The sequence below is a fragment of the Dendropsophus ebraccatus genome, chromosome 6 (assembly GCF_027789765.1).
Source record: "Dendropsophus ebraccatus isolate aDenEbr1 chromosome 6, aDenEbr1.pat, whole genome shotgun sequence".
Classification (NCBI taxonomy): domain Eukaryota; kingdom Metazoa; phylum Chordata; class Amphibia; order Anura; family Hylidae; genus Dendropsophus; species Dendropsophus ebraccatus.
The window spans coordinates 92762408-92783984 of record NC_091459.1 but is presented as its reverse complement, the minus strand read 5'-3'; positions in this window follow the sequence as shown (position 1 = coordinate 92783984).

The following is a 21577-nucleotide window of genomic DNA, read 5'->3' as shown; positions in this document are numbered from 1 at the left end:
GAGGGGGGCTGGGGCCGCTGGATGAGGGTGGGGTCGCAGGACGGGAGCCACAGAGGGCACTGGATCGCCGGTCGGGGGACACAGGAGAGACCGTACGGGGGCAGGGCCGCAAGGTATGCTGGATGGGGGCGGGGGCTGCATGTTATGCTGGACAGGGGGACGCAGGGGATGCCGGACGGACGGGATCGGGTACCGGGCCCCCTGATGCGGCGGGCCCCATAGCAACTGCTACGGTTGCTATGGCGGTAGTTCCGCCACTGCCTATGACCAGCTTTATCTGTGTGTATAGGGCCATGATCCTTGCCACAAAAAAAAAAAAAAAAAACAGGTCCACATCGCGGCACATATGACTATTTGTCCATGCAGAGGTCTGTGAATTGTGTAAAACTACAGATACACATCTATAGTGTACTATAGTACACTACAGACGAGTGAATGAGGCCTAAAAGGGAACCTGTCATCACTTCATTGGGGTGGTCCCTGGATGCTTCTGCCTGCCCCATTGACCCTGATTTATAGAATTTTTTAGACAATAACAGGGAGAGAGCTAACATTCAAGTCTGGTGGGGCGGAGAGAAGCCGCCAGAGGATATAACATCTTTGTTACTGTATGTTGCTCATAGGTTAGAGTTTCTCAGCTCCCGTTGGCAAGGCCCCCTATAGGGTCAGGATTTCCCTAGTATTTCACAGCTGATATAATTATAGTCAGCACATCAGACATATCCACAGGTGTTCTCTACATGCGATACACTCAAATAATGACCTGTTGGAGGTCCCATAGAACTAAAATTGAAAAACACATCTATATTTAAAAGGTGCTGTTTTAGATTTTCTTCCAACCCCTGGTTAGTTTTCTTCCTAAGCTAACAGTATTGCAGAGAGAGATTAGGCGGGGAGAGGTACACTGCTGTTTCTGCCTGTAATTCAGGATCAGTACGCCTTTGTTTCATAAATATAACGCCTCATGTGACATTCATTTGTTCATTCTGCTAACATCTTCTTCAGGCATGACATCAAGTATGAGGAGTAATTAGATGAAGCTATTTCAGGTCAAACACAATATAAAATTACATTACGGTTTTCTTAATTAAATATCATACAACATTGAATCAGGTTAGAGTTTAGAGCAGCCATACAGACAGAATTCGGTTTTGACTTGGATGCAGAAGGAGCAGATGGTGGGGCTGTGATGTAACCTACATACCCTGATGTTAGGGCAGTCTGTTCTGGAAGAGGGGGCTCCTGTGTTTATACAGAACAGACTTTAGGTTACTTCATTTAGGTTCAGTATATTGAATTGCTAAGGTAAGAAGTTACAATAATGTAATAAACATTTTCTCCAAGTATATATTTTTTATAATGCTACTGTAAATTCAGAAGTACTGCATCATATGTATTTGTACACAGCACTCATGTACTGCATAACTATTTATAAATGGTGAAAAATAATACAAGGTAATGTCTGAGGAGATTAAATATTACATGGCTGGGGTGGCGTAAAAAAGTTAAGTATATGTAAAAAAGCTATACTCGTGTACCTCAATCCTCCTGCAGCTGCAGTGCTGGCTCCTCTAGTCCTAACCTGATCACTGCTTCTTCCTGGTTGTCGTGTCACAGGAATTGCCAATGAGTGGCTGCAACAGTGTCCCATCTCAGTGATTGGCTAGGTAGGGCATACCATAGGGTTGGCACTTCAGAGTAATCAGAATAAAGTGGTGACCTGCAGGAAAGTGGGGACATCAGTGTGGCAGCTGTAGGGGGATCACAGTTGGTGAATATAACTTATTATTTTTATACCATACTCAGTCGTGTTTTCCCCCTGACATTTTTAAAGGGGTTGTCTTATGATGACAAACCTTTTATATATATGAAATATAGACATCATGAAATAGTTTTCTACCCACCAGTCACTCTTTTTCCCCCTGGACCTGTCTTGTCCACGCATTAAACATAACACAGCAATCACTGAGCTCAAAAGTCTCCATGGACACATTAAATATGCAGCTAGCCATAAGAATGTATGGTTGGTTAGCTGCACATTTACCCAACCTCAGTTTAACTTGCTACAGCAGGCTAAGCTAATCTGTATTGCCCATTTCCCCAGCAACTGGTTGCAGAACTTAATATGCTGAGAGAGCATAGGCTGTCAGCTGGGTGGTCACTTACTCCTCTCTGTTCTGGGGGATACATTAAGGAATATTCCTCATTAAGAAAACTGTCCATTCTCTCTAGTTGTTTCCATAGACTGTTTAGAAGGTACTCATAATCATGGGTGCTTTCCTGTGAAGGCGTGCCCCCCACCTGCAATTGATGAATTAGCTGATTGATTATTGTCTAAAGTTACCAATTTCTGGGAACTAGAAGGATTTAAAAAAGCGCCTGAATTAGTTAAGCAGTGGGAAAATATGACTTTTGATTTATTTATTTATTTTAAAACTCCACGGGTCCTCTTTAAAAATACACATATGAGATTCTTCCATTATATCTAACGGAAATCAAGCGTAAACTACTTTGTAGCATAACTCAAAAGAAATCGCTTTTAAATACAGCATTAGATTTGGAAACACAGAGTATTTATGCAGTTCCCTGCCATGATAAATCCTAAAAACAAGAGCTTTATTCCTGGAGACATGCAAATCTTTCCTTTTAGCCCCTGCGGTTAAATATACATCCCGAGATACAGGTGTAAAGCACAGATACGGCGTTTAAAGACAGATCCATTTATTCCTACGTGTATAGCATATAACCCTCTCCACTGCTTTATGGAATAGAACATGGGGAGCAATGACACAGTATAACCATTATGATGTGTCCTTAAACAGATAGAAATACCTTTTGTTTCTCCCCCAGCGATGCTCCATAGAGGTATAACTTCTATATCTTGCAGTAAAGAGGGTTTTTAAGACAAGAACATCTGTATGGCTGTTTTACACCGTCCCTACTCTTTATATGAGCAGTTCACAGGGATGGGAAGGTATCATTTACATTGCCCGGCTCCTAAAATGAGGAATAAACCCTGTTTTTAGGATGTAAATACCTTTTTCTTTTAGGAAGGCAATTCCGTGCTTTATAATATTTAGCTTGAGACTCTTTGTTCTTTTATTCCCACCTCACTATAACCTTATATCTCTATTGTGTAGAAGTTGCTTTAAAGTACAAGTAACTGGGCTAAACTAGCAGGAATAAGAAGAATGAGCATCTTGATGGCCTGACTTTTGGTCCTCACTGGCGAGACTTCACAAAAGGAGGAAATAAGATTGCCGGCTATACATCTGGGAAAATGAAGTTCACAAAGGCCTTTGCAGTATTGTCTCATTTTGTTCCATGTATTCGGTCCCTGGCGTATTAAACAAAGCAGTAAAGGTCTAGGCTTTGCAATGCTTGGAGAGGTCTTAGATTGGATTACTATTTACATATGAATTATATAAAGATGCTAATAAATAGAATTACTAACATCTGCTCAAGGGATTTCTTTTCATCATGCAAATTCTTTTTCAATTATCATTTATGATGACAACAGCAGAAAAGGGGTTCGGGACTTCTTAAGAACGGAAATTGTTGTGTGATGTGTTATTTGAGTTTCGAACGTGTCTGATATGTCAGTGTCTGGTTGTCCAAAGCAAACTATGGAGTAAACGTGTGAATAGGATTTTGTACTTTGATTCCTTGCTGAAACTACTGCTTTAAATGTGTGTTGTATTTTTTGTTCGGAATGAATGTGAATGTAGGTGATTAACCCATAAAACAGAAATAGAACTCTGTACAAAACCTCTCTAAAGCTGCTTCTCTCTAACAAATGCACTGCCCGTGACTTATAGAAGACAACTATATGACGACAACCAAATATTATTTCCATTTGTGCTTGTTTAATATCTCATTCCAAAGCCACTGACGTTACTGTGATAATGACCTCAGCTTTGCTGCTATAACATAGTATTCACTGTTCGGAGGAGACTTTCTACTAGATTAAGAAACAAGGCTATAATGTGTTGTAGCCAATGGTACGCCAGAAAATGCTCATTGTTGAGAGAGATTCCTGGCTCACTGGTAGCATTCCAGTTCAACCAGTGTGCGGTTTTTAGTTCCTGCTGTCTTCAGATCAGTCAACATATTTGGCAATTTGGGGGATTTGGCAATCTGAGTTGATACAGAGTTTTTTGTGTAGATGGGGCATTATTTTACTGGGATAGAAAAGGGTCTTTTCAGGAGTCTACAGAAAGGACACAGCGCTTATAGCACAGATAGAATTGTATACTCCCCCAACGCCCCATTGTATTATAATAGCTTGAATAAATGTTCCACTTCTTTTCTGGACTGTCTGACACTGCAGCCCCTATGGAGATTGCTTTCCTATGTAGAGTCTTATTATCCATTAAAATTGTGACAAAACCAACCTGGGATGATCCTCTCTAGGATCCCCATAGCAGCCACATGGTATGTACGCACAAGCCAAAAAGACAGAAATGGCTGCACATCGCACCCATGGCTGACACGAAAGCTTGTTCAGCTACATTTAAAACCAACATCAGAAGTTAGTATATAATTTGGTATGTACGCTCTTGGGGTTCCTAACATTCTTGCCACTAAATTTGCCACACACAACGTTTTGCTGTTGCATCAATAACTAAGTGGTGGGTTATTCCTTTTTGACTATTCCTCTTAATCTCAGTCTTAGGGTATGTTCACACTGAGGAAAGCAGGCAGAATTCAATGGAGAGCAAGCCTTCCCAAATAGAGACACTGTGTGACACTGAGGCAGACAGGATTCCATAGCGGGGAGCTCCGCCGCGGAATTCTGCCTGTTTTACTCATTGTGATGGGCCCTAACAGATAGCAATACTTCACTACTTCACTATTCCAATTTGGGGCAAGAAACAATGATATATGTCCACTTGAAGGTGTTCTTGTTTCTTGTAAGTGATGCTGCAGAAGAAAAAAAAGATCACTTGGAATGGTACTTCTGCCATATACTGCTATCCAGTCATCAGAGAGTGGAGACTTGTCGGTTTACAGTCACACACACCATGCTGACCTCCCACCAGTTAGTCATTCCTCCTGCACTAAGGCGGTCAATAATTCTGCTGTGGATGGCGGAGAGTGTGGTGAGCCTCCTCCACTATGTCCACTGCCCCATGACTGGATAGCAGTAACTAATATAACATAGGTGCGGTTCAAAACATCTTTTTGTCTCTTTGCTGCATCAGCTGAAAGATAGGAGGACAGCATCAGAACCCTGTTCTCCTCACCTTTTAGGTCCTGGGGCCAGTGTGTGACCTAACAGGTTCTCCTTATGCTGTGCTATACAGTATGGACAGAAAATTATAGCGATACAAAATGGCTGACCCAGTTCTTTAAAGCTGACAAATATACTTCAAATGTTCTGTCAATAGCCGCATAATCTCTGTGTTACCAGCAGAATTTTCTGACATTTTTCAGCTAAGAAAGTGGAAACCAAAGTAGACATTGAAGTCTCAACCTGTTCCTTTGTGTTAAAAACCATGTCTGTCTAAGGGCAGAACATGTCTTTGAAACAAATGATGCTTAGGTTCTTTTGTTTCCAGCCTGCTATGTTCATGGCTCTCTGTTCAGACATGGAGAAAACAAGTTATCAATCTGGCTGCGGAAACCTGACATTTTGGAAACATTAACTTAGTGATCCGTAACCCTGGAGGTCTGCAGGACATGAAATTCCAAGTCTCGCTATGATAGAAGAAACTCTTCACAATGAGAAATGGAATGGATTTAGTCAGCAGGTGGAAACTGGGACCATTTTTAAAGGGCAAGACTAAATTACTTGTTATAGTTCCTCTGGGTAAACACTTGAGACTATAGACAGGCGAGCTAAAAATAGTAAGCTATAGTACGACTTTCATGTACCAATCGCAGGGACACTCCAGTCAAATATTTATGGAACAAAACTTGCTGTGTTATAGATTTGGCTTCTGGTGAGTAGAAGGTTATCTTTCTTTGGAATGTGTTTTCTGGGGGGGGGGGAGGGGGATTGTCAAATTGGCATCTTATAAGGTAGTGATTGAGCTGCCATTCATGAAGTAAACCGACAGACCACAAATGATACAGAGGAACAGATGTAGCTCGAGTCTAGGCAAAATGTCCTTCACTGAATCACTGACTAAATGGATGCATTATGTACCAGCTCCTAGCATTAGTCTATTGTTATGGTGTACTGTTATGATTTGCATAGTGTAACATCACAAAGAGAATTTTAGTGCATCTGTACAGTTTTACTGATATTTAAAAAACCCTTTAATAGGTGGGAGTCTAGGTGCTGATACCCCTGCCAATTGCTAGAAAGAATGAAGAGAAACTCTTCTTTCCCTGTCTCTGCCCTTCCTGCAGGAAATACATTCTATAGTGAGTCCATGGAGACACGGGAAGATAAACATTTAGCTAAGTGCTTTACTCCACTTGTTCTAGTGATCAGTTAAAGGGGTTATCCACCGTTAGAAGAACATGGCCACAACTATTGTCTCCCGTTTGGGTGGGATTTGGCAACCTGATTACATTAAAGTGAATGTAAACCATGGCTGAACTGAAGACAAGAGTGGTACTTTCTCTAGAAGAAAGTGGTCATGTTTTTCTAACAATAGATTACCCTTTAATGGTCATTTAATACAAAATGGACCCTAAAGGCCCCCATACACTTTATGCTTCTTTTGGTTGTGGTTCTCCAGAGACTCTAACGACAGATGATGTCCGTCGCTAGAGCTGTCTGGATGCAGTTAATGGCTCCCCATAGAAAAGTGTAAGGCCACCTTAATGCTGTAGACTGGTTGTGCTTTATGTTCTTATTTTTCCTATAGATTTTGAAAAATGTTGTTGACTTTTACTTGGAAGTGCCATAGTATATATCTAAATGGGATTATTGTTGCTTAGGGGTTAGCATCTGCCCTCTCTTCAACCTGTAATCTTGAATAAGCCTTGTTCCTCTGAATCTTGAGTCTGGATCCTCTAACCAACTCGGAGGAGATGTGATCCCTATCCTGGTAAACATATGCTTGTAGAAAAGTTCTCTACACAGTGAAGGGAAATGTGTAGCTCAGCCTTTGTGCATAGGCAGCGTATGTTTCTATTGCACAGTATACTAACACGACTGCGCTTAGTGGAATCCTGTAGCTTAGATTAGAATCTGGAGAAGATTTTTTTGAGTACTAATTAAAGATGCAATTAAAGACAATGTACTCACAAATTCCTGAGACGCATCACAATATTTTTACATATTCATGTTAATGGATAGACAGAGATACTCATCGCTGTATGGAATTGTTTGTTCTATATATAAAACATGAGTCGTCATTACTTGTAAATACCCTGAACGTTTCTTAGTTCCCTAGAAAGTAAGCTACCCTACATTATGCACAGTTTAGTAGGAGTGTGGCCTCTTTTAGTGCATTTAATATACATTTTTTAATACTCACACACAGAATTAATTAGAAATGCAAATAGTATTCAATATTACATTAATGATTAAAGACATTTATTTTACACATCATCTAATTCCCCCAGTTGCTTGACAGTAAAAACAAAACCAATGATATTGAACAATATTTCCGTTAGTCACCGTCCTGGGAATACTTATCCAGTTTTCTAGTATACTTTGTTGCATCATGTCTGCTTCTATCAGTGAATGGAAACAGTTCTTGTGCGTTTAGAGACTGAAAACCTATATTGATATATTACTAAGGCTTCTCAAAGCTGAGTTTCTTTTCATTTCAAATCCCCAGATCTCAATATGAATGAGTGTTTATGCGATATCCTAGAAAACCAAGTCCAATCCATGAATGCCCCCAGTTCACAACTTAAAGGGGAAGTCCGGGCAAAATAATTTCAAGATATGTTATTGCCCAACAAGTTATGAAAATTACTAATAGACACTTATTATGGGAAACACACCTATAATGCATTTTCCCTGCACTTACTACAGCATGCTCCAGTCTGTCCCACCGCTGCAGCAGGAGTCGGCAGTTTATGTGACATGACATCACCAACTTTACAGAGACCTGAACACGCCGTGCTGTAGTAAATGCAGAAAAAATGCAATATGGGTGCATTTCCCATAATAAGTGTCTATTAGTAATTTTCATAACTTTTGTTGGGCAATAACATATCTTAAAAATATTTTTCCCGAACTTCCCCTTTAAAGCATCTACTTGTTATGTGTTGTTGCCAGGTACCACAGGACATCTGTAGTAAACACAAGGAAGGTCTGAAAAGTATCCGGCCATGTAATATTAAACATGAAAACATTTACTAAAGATGATACAAGAAACATGGTACAGTACATAGGACAATGATGTCCTAGTCTTCTTCAAAGTAGGTAAATGGGTCTTCATACTTTCTTTCAAAACTCTCAGCAAAATCCTTTGCTGGATCATTCGTCAGCGGGTTTTCCTAAATGTCAAGTGAACAATGAACAGGAGAAAGCTGCAGTAATAGGCTACACAGTGCAAGGAGACAAACTCCATTTACTTTGTAATGTGGAACCTTAACAACTCATTGGTGTGGGTCCCATGTGTCGCCTTAATATTCTTGTTTTTTCACTCTCATATTATAACTTGAGAGCTGACATTGGGTAATTTGACCATGCCGGTTAACCACCTGTCTCCTCCATAGTCATTGGCTTTTCAAAAAGACATCAAGTTCAAAAAACAGCAGTGGGAATCAAGCATATAGGGAATTATTTATGCTTTATTCCCACAGAAACCAATTGATTAGACCTCCGGTAAACTAACGGAGCTATTCAAGATTAATGAATAATGTTAAAAACTAGGTCATTACAAGTTTGTTGTCTGAACTTGGGCAATGTCCTTTGATCCTTCCTTCTCAGAATGGACAGCGAGGAGGTGGTGGTTTGATAGATCACACTATAAATAGAGTGACATGTAGATTCAACTAGATGACACTCTTGAACTGCTCATGGCATCAGATGCACATTCCGCTGACAGACTGTCAAAATCAAAGTGCCTATAAATACAGTTTCCTATCACCCAAGAAGTTATGAGAATTCTACATACCGGTTAAGATATTCTAGCTAAAGAGCATATGAAGGTTTTGTTGCTCTTGAAACCATAAAGCTGCAAATAGAATTATAATTGATTATAGATTGAGAATGATCTGGGGGCCGTACCCGGTCAGTCTCCCTATGTTTTCATGTGATTTATTTATAGAGAATGTAAAACCATCATGTATTTCATAGGGATTTGAATGCCATTAATCTTTGTAAATCTTTATAGATCTATTTACATATTTAAATCTAGACTTGTTATACGCTTTAGTATATAGGCGGGGCACAGATCGTTCCCAGTGGAATAACACATAAATGAAACCACTCTTTCCCAGGAGTGACAACTCTCTTTAAATGCTGTACTCAAGCAATAAAAAGCAAATTAACTCTGCTATCAAAGCTCTGGAGTTCCATATCTTATAATTCCACAATGATTCTCTTCATATCAAAGAGATTGGATAATTTTCAGCTTGAATTTGTATCATGAACCAGATTTGAACTATTTGGACCCTTCCTGGAATCATAAACCAGCTTTACATCTACGAGCGTCTGATGGCCACTAATAATCAGCCATGTGCAGATACCAGCGTCAGACTCGTGGGTGAAAGCGCGGCTTTGTAGAGCACAAGTTCAACCTACCCCGGCTCTCCGGCTTCAGATGGATTCTGTTTTCTAATTAGACCATTCGAGTTTTCTTTGAATGAAATAAAAATGTCACAATAGGTGCCAGATTTTAATAGCCGGGATTTAATTAAACTTGGCAGCCAGCACTTTAGTCACAGTATAAAAAAAAAGTCAGAAAGTTAATCAGTTTTTGGAATATAATATTGGATTATGTTGGAGGAAAATAGCTAATTAATTTGCATTAAATAATCATTAACTATCCCAAATTTAACAATGACTGAAATGTAATGAACTGTAAGGCACGGCTCTTCCCTGCTTTACTGAGTAGCCATAAGGAACATTAATGTATATGATTATAGCAATAGCTGGATACTTTCTTAAATAAAACAGACAACTCTAAATACAAACAAAAACACATACGATTTCAAAAAGTATCTTGCGCTATCCAAGTACCCAAGGCTAGACTATGTGTTAGGGTGCCTTTACATAGAGAGATTTATCTGAGAAATGTTTTTGAAGCCAAAGCTAGGAACAGGGACCAGGTCATAAAGGAAAGACTGAGATTTTCCTCTCTTCAAATCCATTTCTGGCTTTGGCTTCAAAATCTCTCAGATAAATCTCTCTGTGGAAAGGCCCCTTTAGCCTACTATTGGTCAAAGCGCCAATATTGGCTTATTATTTATCAGACTTTTGCAGTGTTTTTTTGTAAGTCTTTTTTTTTTTTATTGCATTTTATTTCAGAAGATGTTTTTATTATGTCTTAATTATGGTTAAAAGTAATGTGACCCATAGGTGTGCTCACTTGAGGGTATGTTTTCACACGTTAGAATTTTATTGCCTTACAGCAATGGAGGATGGTTGAACAGTGATTAAAGGGATTATCCAGCGCTACAAAAACATGGCCACTTTCCCCCCTCTCTTGTCTCCAGATTGGGTGGGGTTTCAAACACAATTCCATTGAAGTGAATGAAGCTTATTTGCAAACCACACCTGACCTGGAGACAAGAGAAGGGGGAAAAGTGGCCATGTTTTTGTAGTGCTGGATAACCCCTTTAAAGTGTACCTATCATTTATAAATATAAATCATAAATAAACTTCTGGCATGTCATAGGGACATGTAAGAGGTTTGTATCAGTGGGCGTCCGGGTGCTGAGATCGCTAGAACCAAGGGGCAGGAGCGCATTGCAGCCAGTGCTATGCCCCTTCGTCTCACTGGCAAAGTAACAGTGGATGGAATTATATTGCAGTCTATGGAACTTCCGACAATCACGTCTACCAGAGGTTCCACAGACTCCCATACTTGTGTTAGTGGGACATAATTGCGTCAGGTTCACAGAATGTTTCCATTCACTGACAGCAAGAAGAGATTAGAGTAAAATACTGAAAGTTTTATCTCAGTCACAGTATAGCACACGTAATAGCACACATAGATAGCTACTTTTAGATGTTTAGAAATTATTAAACCTGGGACCTGGGATATAACATAACCTAGAATTCTATCCCTTGACCTTTGTATGGCACAATATTTCTTCCCTTGATCTATGGACAGCTTTTCAGATAATATACCATAATGTGTCTTTTATTTTTCTGCACATGAATATTTACAGCTCTCCGACAGAGCAGAATTGTAGCTTTCAACAAAAGTGCATGTGAAGTGAATGAAAATGCACATGTAAATTTGCTCACGCCCTCTCATGACTTTGATCAGAAGACTTGTTAAAGTGCTCTTTCATATATTCATTCTGGATCTTGACATCTGTAATTTAACAGTATGATTTCCCATATGACAGAAAGACTGTAAAGACTCGTGTTGTCTTTCATGCTTTCACATGCTGTACTTTGATCTTAGGCAATTTGTACTTAGGAGATTTATTCATACTTAGTGTTGCTGCATAATCCATGCAGATTTAGCTACAGATATTATAACCTATCCCGTATATTATACTACACTGGATACTACAGGATTCAAATAATAATGCAATGAATATATTATTTCAGGACTAACAGAACACTGTGCGGTGCGTTTAGTAAAACATATATACCAGACAGAGATATACTAATAAAAAGGTTAATGTAATGTTCCCCAAATATATGGACCAATTATGCCAATAATGGAAGGCTTGTCCAAGAGAATACTAAAGTACCAAAATAACAAAGCAACCAAATACACATATCACTAAAGAATACATCAGATAGGGAATCCAAGAAAATGTAGATTAAATAGCACTGTGTACAAAGGATAGGTGCTCATTTTATAAACCCCTTCATGGGTTATCTATCAACAAAGTTCCTCTCAACACATTTACTTCAGAACATAAAGGGTTAATTAGGGGATCATGACTAGAATAGTAACAAAGATCTAATGTGGCTAGATTTAGAAAGTGGTAATCATTCCGAGTTGGCTGGAATGATTGGCTAGATGCTGATGGTCATGCTGATGTATATGAAGTTGTTGCTGTGAAAAAAGTAAATATAGTCCGGATAACATTAAAGTGAATTTACCATCAGGTACATTGCTTCAAGATTTTTACATCAATAGACTGCCGCCAGCGCTGGGATGCCGGTGCTGCGGTCCTTTTTTCGAACAGCAGCCCAGTTCCAGCACACAGCACCAGTCTAATCCTGGGCACCGGCCTGGCCTGAAGCACTAGAGGCAGGCCCATCCGCCCCCAATGTGACGTTCTGCCCTCCAATCTGTGACATGGCTAAATTAGAATCAGACCGGCACCATGCGCGGGAACTGGGCTGCGGTTCAAGAAAAGGACTTTGGCATCAGCATCCCTGGGCCGGTGCCAATCTATTGTTGTAAAAATAGAAAGCGATCACTTTAAGAAAGTGAATAGGATGGCACTCACCAAGAAATATTAAATCCAGCCCATAGACACTTTATTGGTGCAACAAATGCAGGTGCAGTAAAGAAGACATGGATGACAACCGTTTCACGGATTGTTCCACTACGTCTGGACAGACCACTCCCACTTTCTAAAACAAGGCACTTTTTTTTTTTTTTTTTTTGCTCACCATGCATAATAAATGTGTTTCAATTCCTATTCACCACAATTATGCAATAATTAAAGTTAAAAATTTCGGCACAACAGCCATAATAAATCTGGGCCAATGCAGCCAGTCCAAGTTGGCCTTATGCCATTTTAATGGCTATTAAGAATCAGTGAGATTCCCTCCACACAAGCACCATACTGTATGAAGGAAGGAGGTGGAAAATGAAGCGTAGAACCCTGGAGAGCAGACGGAAACAAACAAGCACTCTCCCAAGGGTTTGTTGTTAACCATTACCAGAAAAGAACTCTTTGTTATAACATTTTTTGTACATTTTCCTGTTGTAGGACGTATATATTGACAGGTGTCAACTTTTACCCATCAAAATATGACCTGAATTCTGGTTGCTATGGGTATTAGTTGTATGTATCACATCTTTTATGTAGTTTTATATGACAAACTTCACTCTAGTTTAATCTGCATCAGATTTATACCATTGCCATAAATACAGTATGTTGCAGACTTACAAGAATCCCAACGGAAAGATATATGTAGCACAATCTATTATTACTAATACTGCATTTGATCCCTTTTGCATTCTTCCTTTCTTTCGTGCGTCATATTATTATTTCTGATTGACAAACACTGGATTTGCTGCGATAGAAATACTAATCAAGTGAAATATAAATATGTAAATGGAACCGGAGATGCGTGACCTCAGTCTTTATAGAATAGGATTCTGGTGAAATGACTAGACTCATTTTATTAGCTTACATTTTATTGATTTAGTGCCTTTCGTTTCTGTCAGTAAAAATTATATTTGCCGGCTTTATCAGTATTCAACATTTACAAGCTATTGGGAAAAAGTATGATGAACAGGAAGCTGTTTTATTGTGCAAAAAATACAATGATTACTATAACACGCTCATCTTCCGAGGTGTCGTACAATAAAGTTTCGAGGTCTACTTCTACATAAATATTGTACTGTTAAAGGAGAAGTCCAGGCAAGATTAAAGTAATAACGTGCTCTTACCTACTCCGCTTCATCGCTGGTGGCCCAGGGACCGGAGTGGTAGTACGTGGCCACCAGTGCTGGAGCCAGGGACGTAAAAGCAAGTTATTATTTTTATCCTCTTCCTCACCAAAACCTTGTTAAAAAAATAGCTTTTCCCAGACTTCTCCTTTAATAAAGACAAGAAAACTCTGGTAATGCTGATCTGTAGTAATGTATAGAAATATGCATACCCTGCTGTTATAGAAACCACAGAAAATCCCATTGACTAATTAACTTAGAGAACTCTGATATGTTTAGTGTAAAATGTATTTTATTTCCTTAATAAAGAATACATTATTACTTTAGCTGAAGAGATTCTGACCTTGTGGTTCAGTTACATCATATTACCTCTTCTATCCACCCCATGTGTACATTCAATTATCGTTGCTTTTTTCCCCCTGGCTTTATGGCCTCTAGGCCTGGAGGGACCAAGTAGCATGTGCTTTTGCTGTAATAAATCCTGTGGGATGTAACATGGTCAACCAGTTCTGTAATATATGACTATATGAAGAAAGAAAATATTTTCTCCTAATGTACCGCACAAAAGTGCATTATAACAAATATCAAATTGTATAGTTTGGGAGAAGATTGTGCTTGGCAGAAAAGGAAGTGCCATGCATCCAACTTATCAGGGAGGGCAGATCAAACAGCAAGCTATAGATAGGAGAAAGTAGTAAAATAATTCATTATGCTTAACGATTAACATAACATTTCAATGAGAGCAGGTGATGAGTTATATATCAGGGAGAAATATATATATATGTATATATATATATATATATATATATATATATATATATATATATCAACAAAATACACTAATCAATGGACTCAAGGAGAACAGTGGAAAAAACCAATGGAGTACTCATTTAAGAGTCTCCACTGATTACCCCTACAAAATTTGAATATGCAAAAAAGGGGTCCATGGAGCCTCAGTTGCGAGTCTCAAAACACGGGAATATCCCTCCAGAGGCATACCTGGCTATTCCTGTGTTTTGAGACTCACAACTGAGGCTCCACGGATCCCTTTTTTTGCATATATATATATATATATATATATATATATATATATTCACATGGATAAAAATAACCTCTACTTTCCACTGCTCATATGAGTACCTGAATGTCTATGTGACCCTATGGGTTTAATATATTGATAACAGTAATAATAACAATAAAGCTATGACACACAGAGTAAAATAATACCAAAATACAGCCGTAATTTTGAATTAAAATTAAACAATAATTGAAGAGGTGATAAAATGATTTTTTTTAAACAGGTTGTCAATAATGAGTTAATGAGCCATTAATAATGATCATGAACATTATTTACGGCCATTGTTATTATACAACGGCCCTTATTTTGCTCAAAAAGACTCCCGTAATTCAAGCGTTTTTTTTCTACTATGTGCACTGATGGTCAATTCCCCATAGACTACAATAGAGGAAAATATTACATTGAAAATACGGCTGTATTTTGCACTGAAAATGACTTTTGTATTTTTACTTAAATTTTACTGTGTGGGACCATATCCTAATAATATTTTAGTTTTATTAAAATATTTACTTTTTGTTGTAAATATAATTTATAATTCTACGACAATCCTTATTACACCACCTTATTTCAGGCCTTATCTTAAGGGTTTGCAGTGAGTGAAAGTGCTGCAAATTCCCATTCCACTTTAATTTAGTTTAGAGGTGACTGAGGACCTTCCTGGGCTTAAGCACTAGTGTGTCATTTAAATGATACTGTATCAGTGCAGTGATTGCTTTCTCCATATATATCCCTCTGTCAGGCACTCCGTCACAGTCTCCATGGGACAGCACAAAAGCTCAATTTACTCATCATATCCCTATCTGGCCTGGTCAAATATTTGAATTTCAATTTTATTTCTTCCCTGCTGGTGTTGTTCTCAGGAGATCTGTTTATCTGGTTGATTTTCACCATATCCATCAATCATATGCGTGTGCATTTGGATGATTATAACAGCCTTTATACATGGACACAGCTGTAATTCAATCCCAAAGCCTCCTATACATTGAACCGGGCACTGGGGCGTCATCTTAGGCAGGAAAAATACATCTCCCTACAAACACAGATTGCTGCTTCAAGATGGATTTACTCCCTCATGGACATAAAGTCGAAGCTGAGTAAATAAATGAAATAGAGAAAGTCAGTGGGGATTACCCAGTGTGTATCATAATGATGATAAATGAAGCCTGCAATGACCATAGGACTGTAGAGCCCAGGAAGTGTATGCTAATGAAGACATATTCCATGGAGCCAGGACAAACATCCGTTGACTTTCACAAACATTTTCTATTGTTAAATGCTTTTTCAACTTTCCGAACAAAGAATTGTTCTGACACTTAGTAGATGCACTGGTCCTTTTACAGAGGAGTACAGAAGGTGATGAGTTCACATCCCTCTTTCTCAATGCCAGCCATCAAACATAAGTGCTTTTTATGTTTTCTTTTTTTTTCTTTCTTCATATAGCTAGCTTACAACAGAATGAGTCTTCCATAGGGGAATATCTATGAACTAAGTGGTTGTAAAGAAAATCCATTAAACAGGAGCTCAAACTGAGTTTAGTCAAAATCTACTCTGTAGTCTGTAGGACGTGAATTTTTTTTGCCGTGCATTTAAAATCTATATCATGGAAACAGAAGAATTGACACTGACGTGGAATCTGTATAGATTGTCCCAGGTGTATTTTTAAAAATATACCAGAATTCCAGTGCAATGTCCACCATAAAAAGTCTTGCATAACTTGTGCCGTAATTAATTAAACGCTTTTCTGATGGGTCCAACAACAAAAGTCTTGACATAGGAAAAAATGGGGCATGGCATGGTAAAAAAAAGGGGGGCTTAAAGGAGAAGTCTATTGATTTTAAAAATTTCTCAGCTGGCCGGGGCAGGGGGGGACATAATATACAATCACTCCTCTCCTCTCCCCATGCCTCTGCAGTGCTGGCTTGCCGCTCTGAGATCCCCGCCAGTCTCACGAATCTCCTTTGGCTGGAATGTCACTACCCAGTTGATGGACTGCCTGCTCAGCCATCCAGTGACTTGGGCAGGACACCGTTGCAGTCACTGATTGGCTGATCGGGCAATCCATCAGCTGGGTCAGGTACTTCACCCTAGTTGTTATGAAATTGGAATGTGAGGAAAATGCCTTCCGGGCCTGGGGTGAGGTGAGTAGCGATTTTTTATATTGTTTCCTTCTGCCCCTGCTGGCTGACATATTTTTAAAATAATTGTAAACTAGTTTTTAGAAATGCCTAAGTGATAAATAGAGCACATTTAAAGGCCATGGGGAATTTCTTTTTTTTTTTTTTTTTTAAAGGGAGTCTGTCATCTGTTATTCACGTTCTAAACAGCTGATAGATGCTGATAGACTATTAGTTGCTTATAGGACAAGGAGAAACATGGTACCTTACACATATCCGTTTGTGCTTCCACAACACAGTAGAATGCCATTATTCTCTGGTACAAGGAGTCAAAGAGGCTTTTCCAGTCTTCTGAGAAGTTGTAATCTGGAATGCCTCCTCTCTCCCCAAGCATGGGCGGGTATGAAGGCGGGGAGTTAGGAGACAGAATCAGCAGGGAGCTAACTGTGGGCAACTGAAGACATATATACCTGTCTGGGGTCCTGCTGCAGCTATCACTCTGAGGAAGAACAGGCATGAGGTTCTAGGAGACGTAATGTTAATAATAATTAGTAAAGCCAATCCTTATAATAGTAAACAAAGATTTATATCTAACCCTTGTTGGTGTACAGTATAATCAGATCGCAAATTAAGGGGGGGGGGGGTTAATGCTTAATTCTTATCTTATCTCTGCTCCTGTCAATGCAGCCTTTTTGTATGACCTTACTTGTCTGGCCTCTAACCTCTGTGACACCTCTTGCCCCTGTCAGTGCTGCTGTACTGACCTCCATAAACTGCTGTATTTTGCAGAATTTGGTATGTATCTGCAGTGTGTGGATTTAAAATACTGTGGAACATTTTCACTCCTGTAAATGCATCAGAGTTTTCCATAACTTTCATAACTGCACAATAGTAATTATGAGTTTTAGACACTTTCAGCCGAGTCTGACAAAAAAAGATAGCAGATTCAATAAAAGGTAGTGTGGTCTAAATGCACCAAAGATGCTCCAAAAGATTGATTTTAATTTGAACTAAGCCAACTAATACTTGGTCTAAACATAGACTAGACAGTCTTCAGATAAGCCAGATTTTATCAATCAGTGAACAGGGGCCCAGGTTTTTGGTAATCTGAAGACTGTCTAGTATGCGTTTAGACCAACTGTTAGGCCCCTAGCATACATCTGTAAATTCTGTCCCTGTACTTTTTGCCGTTGTGGTGGACAGTAGGCAGGCCCATTGTAAAAGACCAATAAATATGACTGTGGATTACATGGTCCATGCATTTGCCTGTAGACTCATTTACCATGTACTGTACATGTTCTATATTATAAACCTGAGTAGCAACTATGCACCAGAACCAATATCTGTGCAGTTTTGAAGAGATCTGCCACTATGGATATACCTGTAGAAATGCTGTAGCCATGAGAAATCCACAATGTTCCGGCCCATTTGGACGTACGCTAATACACACGTAGTTTTTTAGTTAGTGCAGAATGAAAATATGAATGGGAATACTGGAGGCAGATATGTTTAAAAGAAATGAATGAATGATTAAACATCTCTCTTACTAATGTATGGGAGCCAATTAGACAGTAAATGTAACATTATACATATTAATGTCCTTTCCTTAATATAGCTTTCTGCTTTAAAACTTTCTGTGCCTCGAGCTCCAGGCTAATTTTTCGTTTTCACAACAACAACCTTACTTTTCCCTCTGGAAACATCTCACCCGAAGGAGCTGTATTCTGCTTCTCGTACTGTAGCTACTGTATTATTTAGTGCAAAAACGGTGCTAAAATGTGACGGGCAGAGTCCATTTGCACTTTTTGGCGATGCAAATGTCAAATCTGTCTCAGCTTTTTGCAGATATTTATTCTTAACAAAAAGGGAACATCAGACTAGAACATGTAAATCCTCTCCGCTTTTAAGGGCTTGTGAAGAGCTTACAGGCGCTATCAACACTGCTGAAAAATGTCAAAAAAGCTTTGAAACTAGAGTCAAGGAATAGGTGCAAAAACACTACTAAATGTGCTAAGAAAAGCTTGTATCAAGGTACTAAGGTACTTCACAGGTCCCAAATGTTTTAAAGATTACTTATTTTATCTTCTAAATAGCAGAAGGTCTGATAAACAGAAACGTCTGCCAAGTAAAAACACACATGTTGGGTTTTTTGTATTCTGTATTCTGTGTCTTGTACTGGCATGTTGTAGTTTTGCTGAGATATAGATAGTTGAGTTTCTATTGCTTATCTAATTCCATGATTTCTAGGAAAGGTTCATGAGTGGAAAACATGTCATCTTCTGCTATACACTTGTCAAACAGCAGGGTAAGACTACTGTAACGCCTGGAGTCGTGGATCCACTGGACCGCCACTAGCGATGGTATTAACCGCACCAGGGAGCGGAGTCTAAGGGGCCGCTGGTTTTCACCAGAGCCCGCCGCAAGGCGGGACGGACTTGCTGCGGCAGGCGACCCCCAGGTCGCTACCCCTGGCTTGGTTGCTAGTGACAGCAGGCGAGGAGTGGCAGAAGGCAGAAGATGCAGACAGAGGTCTGTAGGCTTAACCGCAGGTGGCAGACAGGACTCAGGAACAATGGGTAAGCAGCGGACAGGGACTAGGGACCGGGACAGCGGACAGGGACTAGGAACAGGGACTGAGGTCAGGAACAACAGGGAGCTGGGCCAAACGCTATGAGAAGTATGTAGAGGCTCCAACACAAGGCACAGGGCATGCTGGGATTTATAGGGAGTGATTGGTGCAACTACCAATTAGTAATTAATTGAATCCCCAGATGAATGGATCCCCAGCGGCACCGCAAACAACTGACATGTCAGTATTCTTGGCCGCTATTCATTGAATAGCGGCTGTAGAAAACCATGTCAGTGCACACTGTGGAGCGAGCAGCCCCGGCCGCTCACTCCCTAGTGTGCAGTGGAGTGTTCTGATGCGGGCTCGCATGGATGCACCCGCATCATAACCCTCCGTACGAAAAGATCTTTTCAGAGACTTTTTTTTTTTTAAAGTTAAAAAAAGTTTTTAAAGCCATCAAATTAAATAAAAGTTATACAATTTACATATAGTTCCAATTGTACTGACTTGGCAAACATAGATAACTTGCCAGTTTTACAAAAGGGCGAATGATGTTTTATTTTCAATTTCACAGCATAAATAATTCTTTTCCGGTTTCGCAGCATGTTATAGTGAAAAAAATAAGTAGAATTAGTGGCGCAAAAATAAAGTGCTCATGTGGGTCTAAGCTCTTGCTAGTTGTAGTTTATTTTAAGGGTTGTCCAGTATTAGGCATAGAAACAGCTGGTTTCTTCCAAAAACGGCCCTGCTGCAATCTTTCCCCAGGGTATGGTTGGTATTACAGCTAGACTCCATTTACTTGAGCTGCAAGACTGCACACAAACAAGGATGAGAGTGGAGCTGTTTCCGCAAGAAAGCAACTATCGTATGTTTTTATAAATCTAGATAACCCTATTAATGTATAGGTTATAGAGATAAAATGGGACATAAAATGTTGTTTAGGGATGTGCATTCACTTTGATAAAATGAGAAATAAAATGTTCTTTAGGGATGTACATTCACTTTGAGTAGAGATATAAGGTTTAAAAAAAAAGACGTTTAAACCCCCTTGCGCTGCTTACCTGACATTTTGATCTTTTTCTGCCAAGTGGCTCCGATAGCTTAGCATTGTTGTTATGGCCAGGATAGCCTCCGGTCATTTTCTCTTAATACACTATAAAAGTGAGAATGGCCATTATAAACCTGGGGCCTTTTAAAATCATAGCCTGAGCTCTTATTATCATTGTATTGTAAAGCACGGCAAGGGAATAGCTAGGATATCGACTCCAGTAATGACAAAGACTTCAGCTATTAGTTCATCTCTATTAAGAGTCTCAGGATATTCGAACCATTTGATTCCACCATGTCTAATGTAAGCTGTGACTATACTTGATTAGATTAACAGTTTTTTTTTACCCATTCTGTATATGTTCCTTATTATTTCAGTTTTTTTTTTTTATATTGAAAGCCTGAAAAGGTTTTTACACAAAATAGTTAGTTTGATATAATACATTGATATAAGTCTGTTATTGTCTTATATTTTTTTATATATTTTTTATTTATTTATTATGTTGAATAAAACTTATATGGGAGTTTGATTATTACATTCATGTAAGGTAGGATTTATAGGTATAGATTTTGTAGTATAGTACAGTGGGCATCTTCATTGAACAATAATAGATCAGATCAAGGCTATGTTCACACAGCGTATTCTTTTTTGATAAGAATGGCCATTGTTGACGATTATAACAACAGGCCTTCTTGTCAAAAAAGAATATCATTTGTTGAATCCTATGGGGAACAGTGGCCGCTGTGCACACAAAGTATTGCACAACGACCGCTGTTCCCCTACGGCCGTGGAAATAATTGTCAATTATTTCCAGCCGGCAGACTATGAACAACGACCGTTGTTCACAGTCTGTTCACACAATGTATGGCCGTTCTTATGGCCGTACATTGTATTGAGGTCAATGGTTAATTGAATTGCAGGCACACCCAAAGGTTCCCGCAATAATCTTGTGGCAATACCAGCTCCAGGAACATGTAAAAATGCATCTGGTAATTGGCTGTAATACAACTCCTGTTGTATTAGTGTGTGTACATAGACCAAGGCAATGTTCCCTCTGTGGGCATTTATTGGAAAAAGGCGGGTATTTATTAA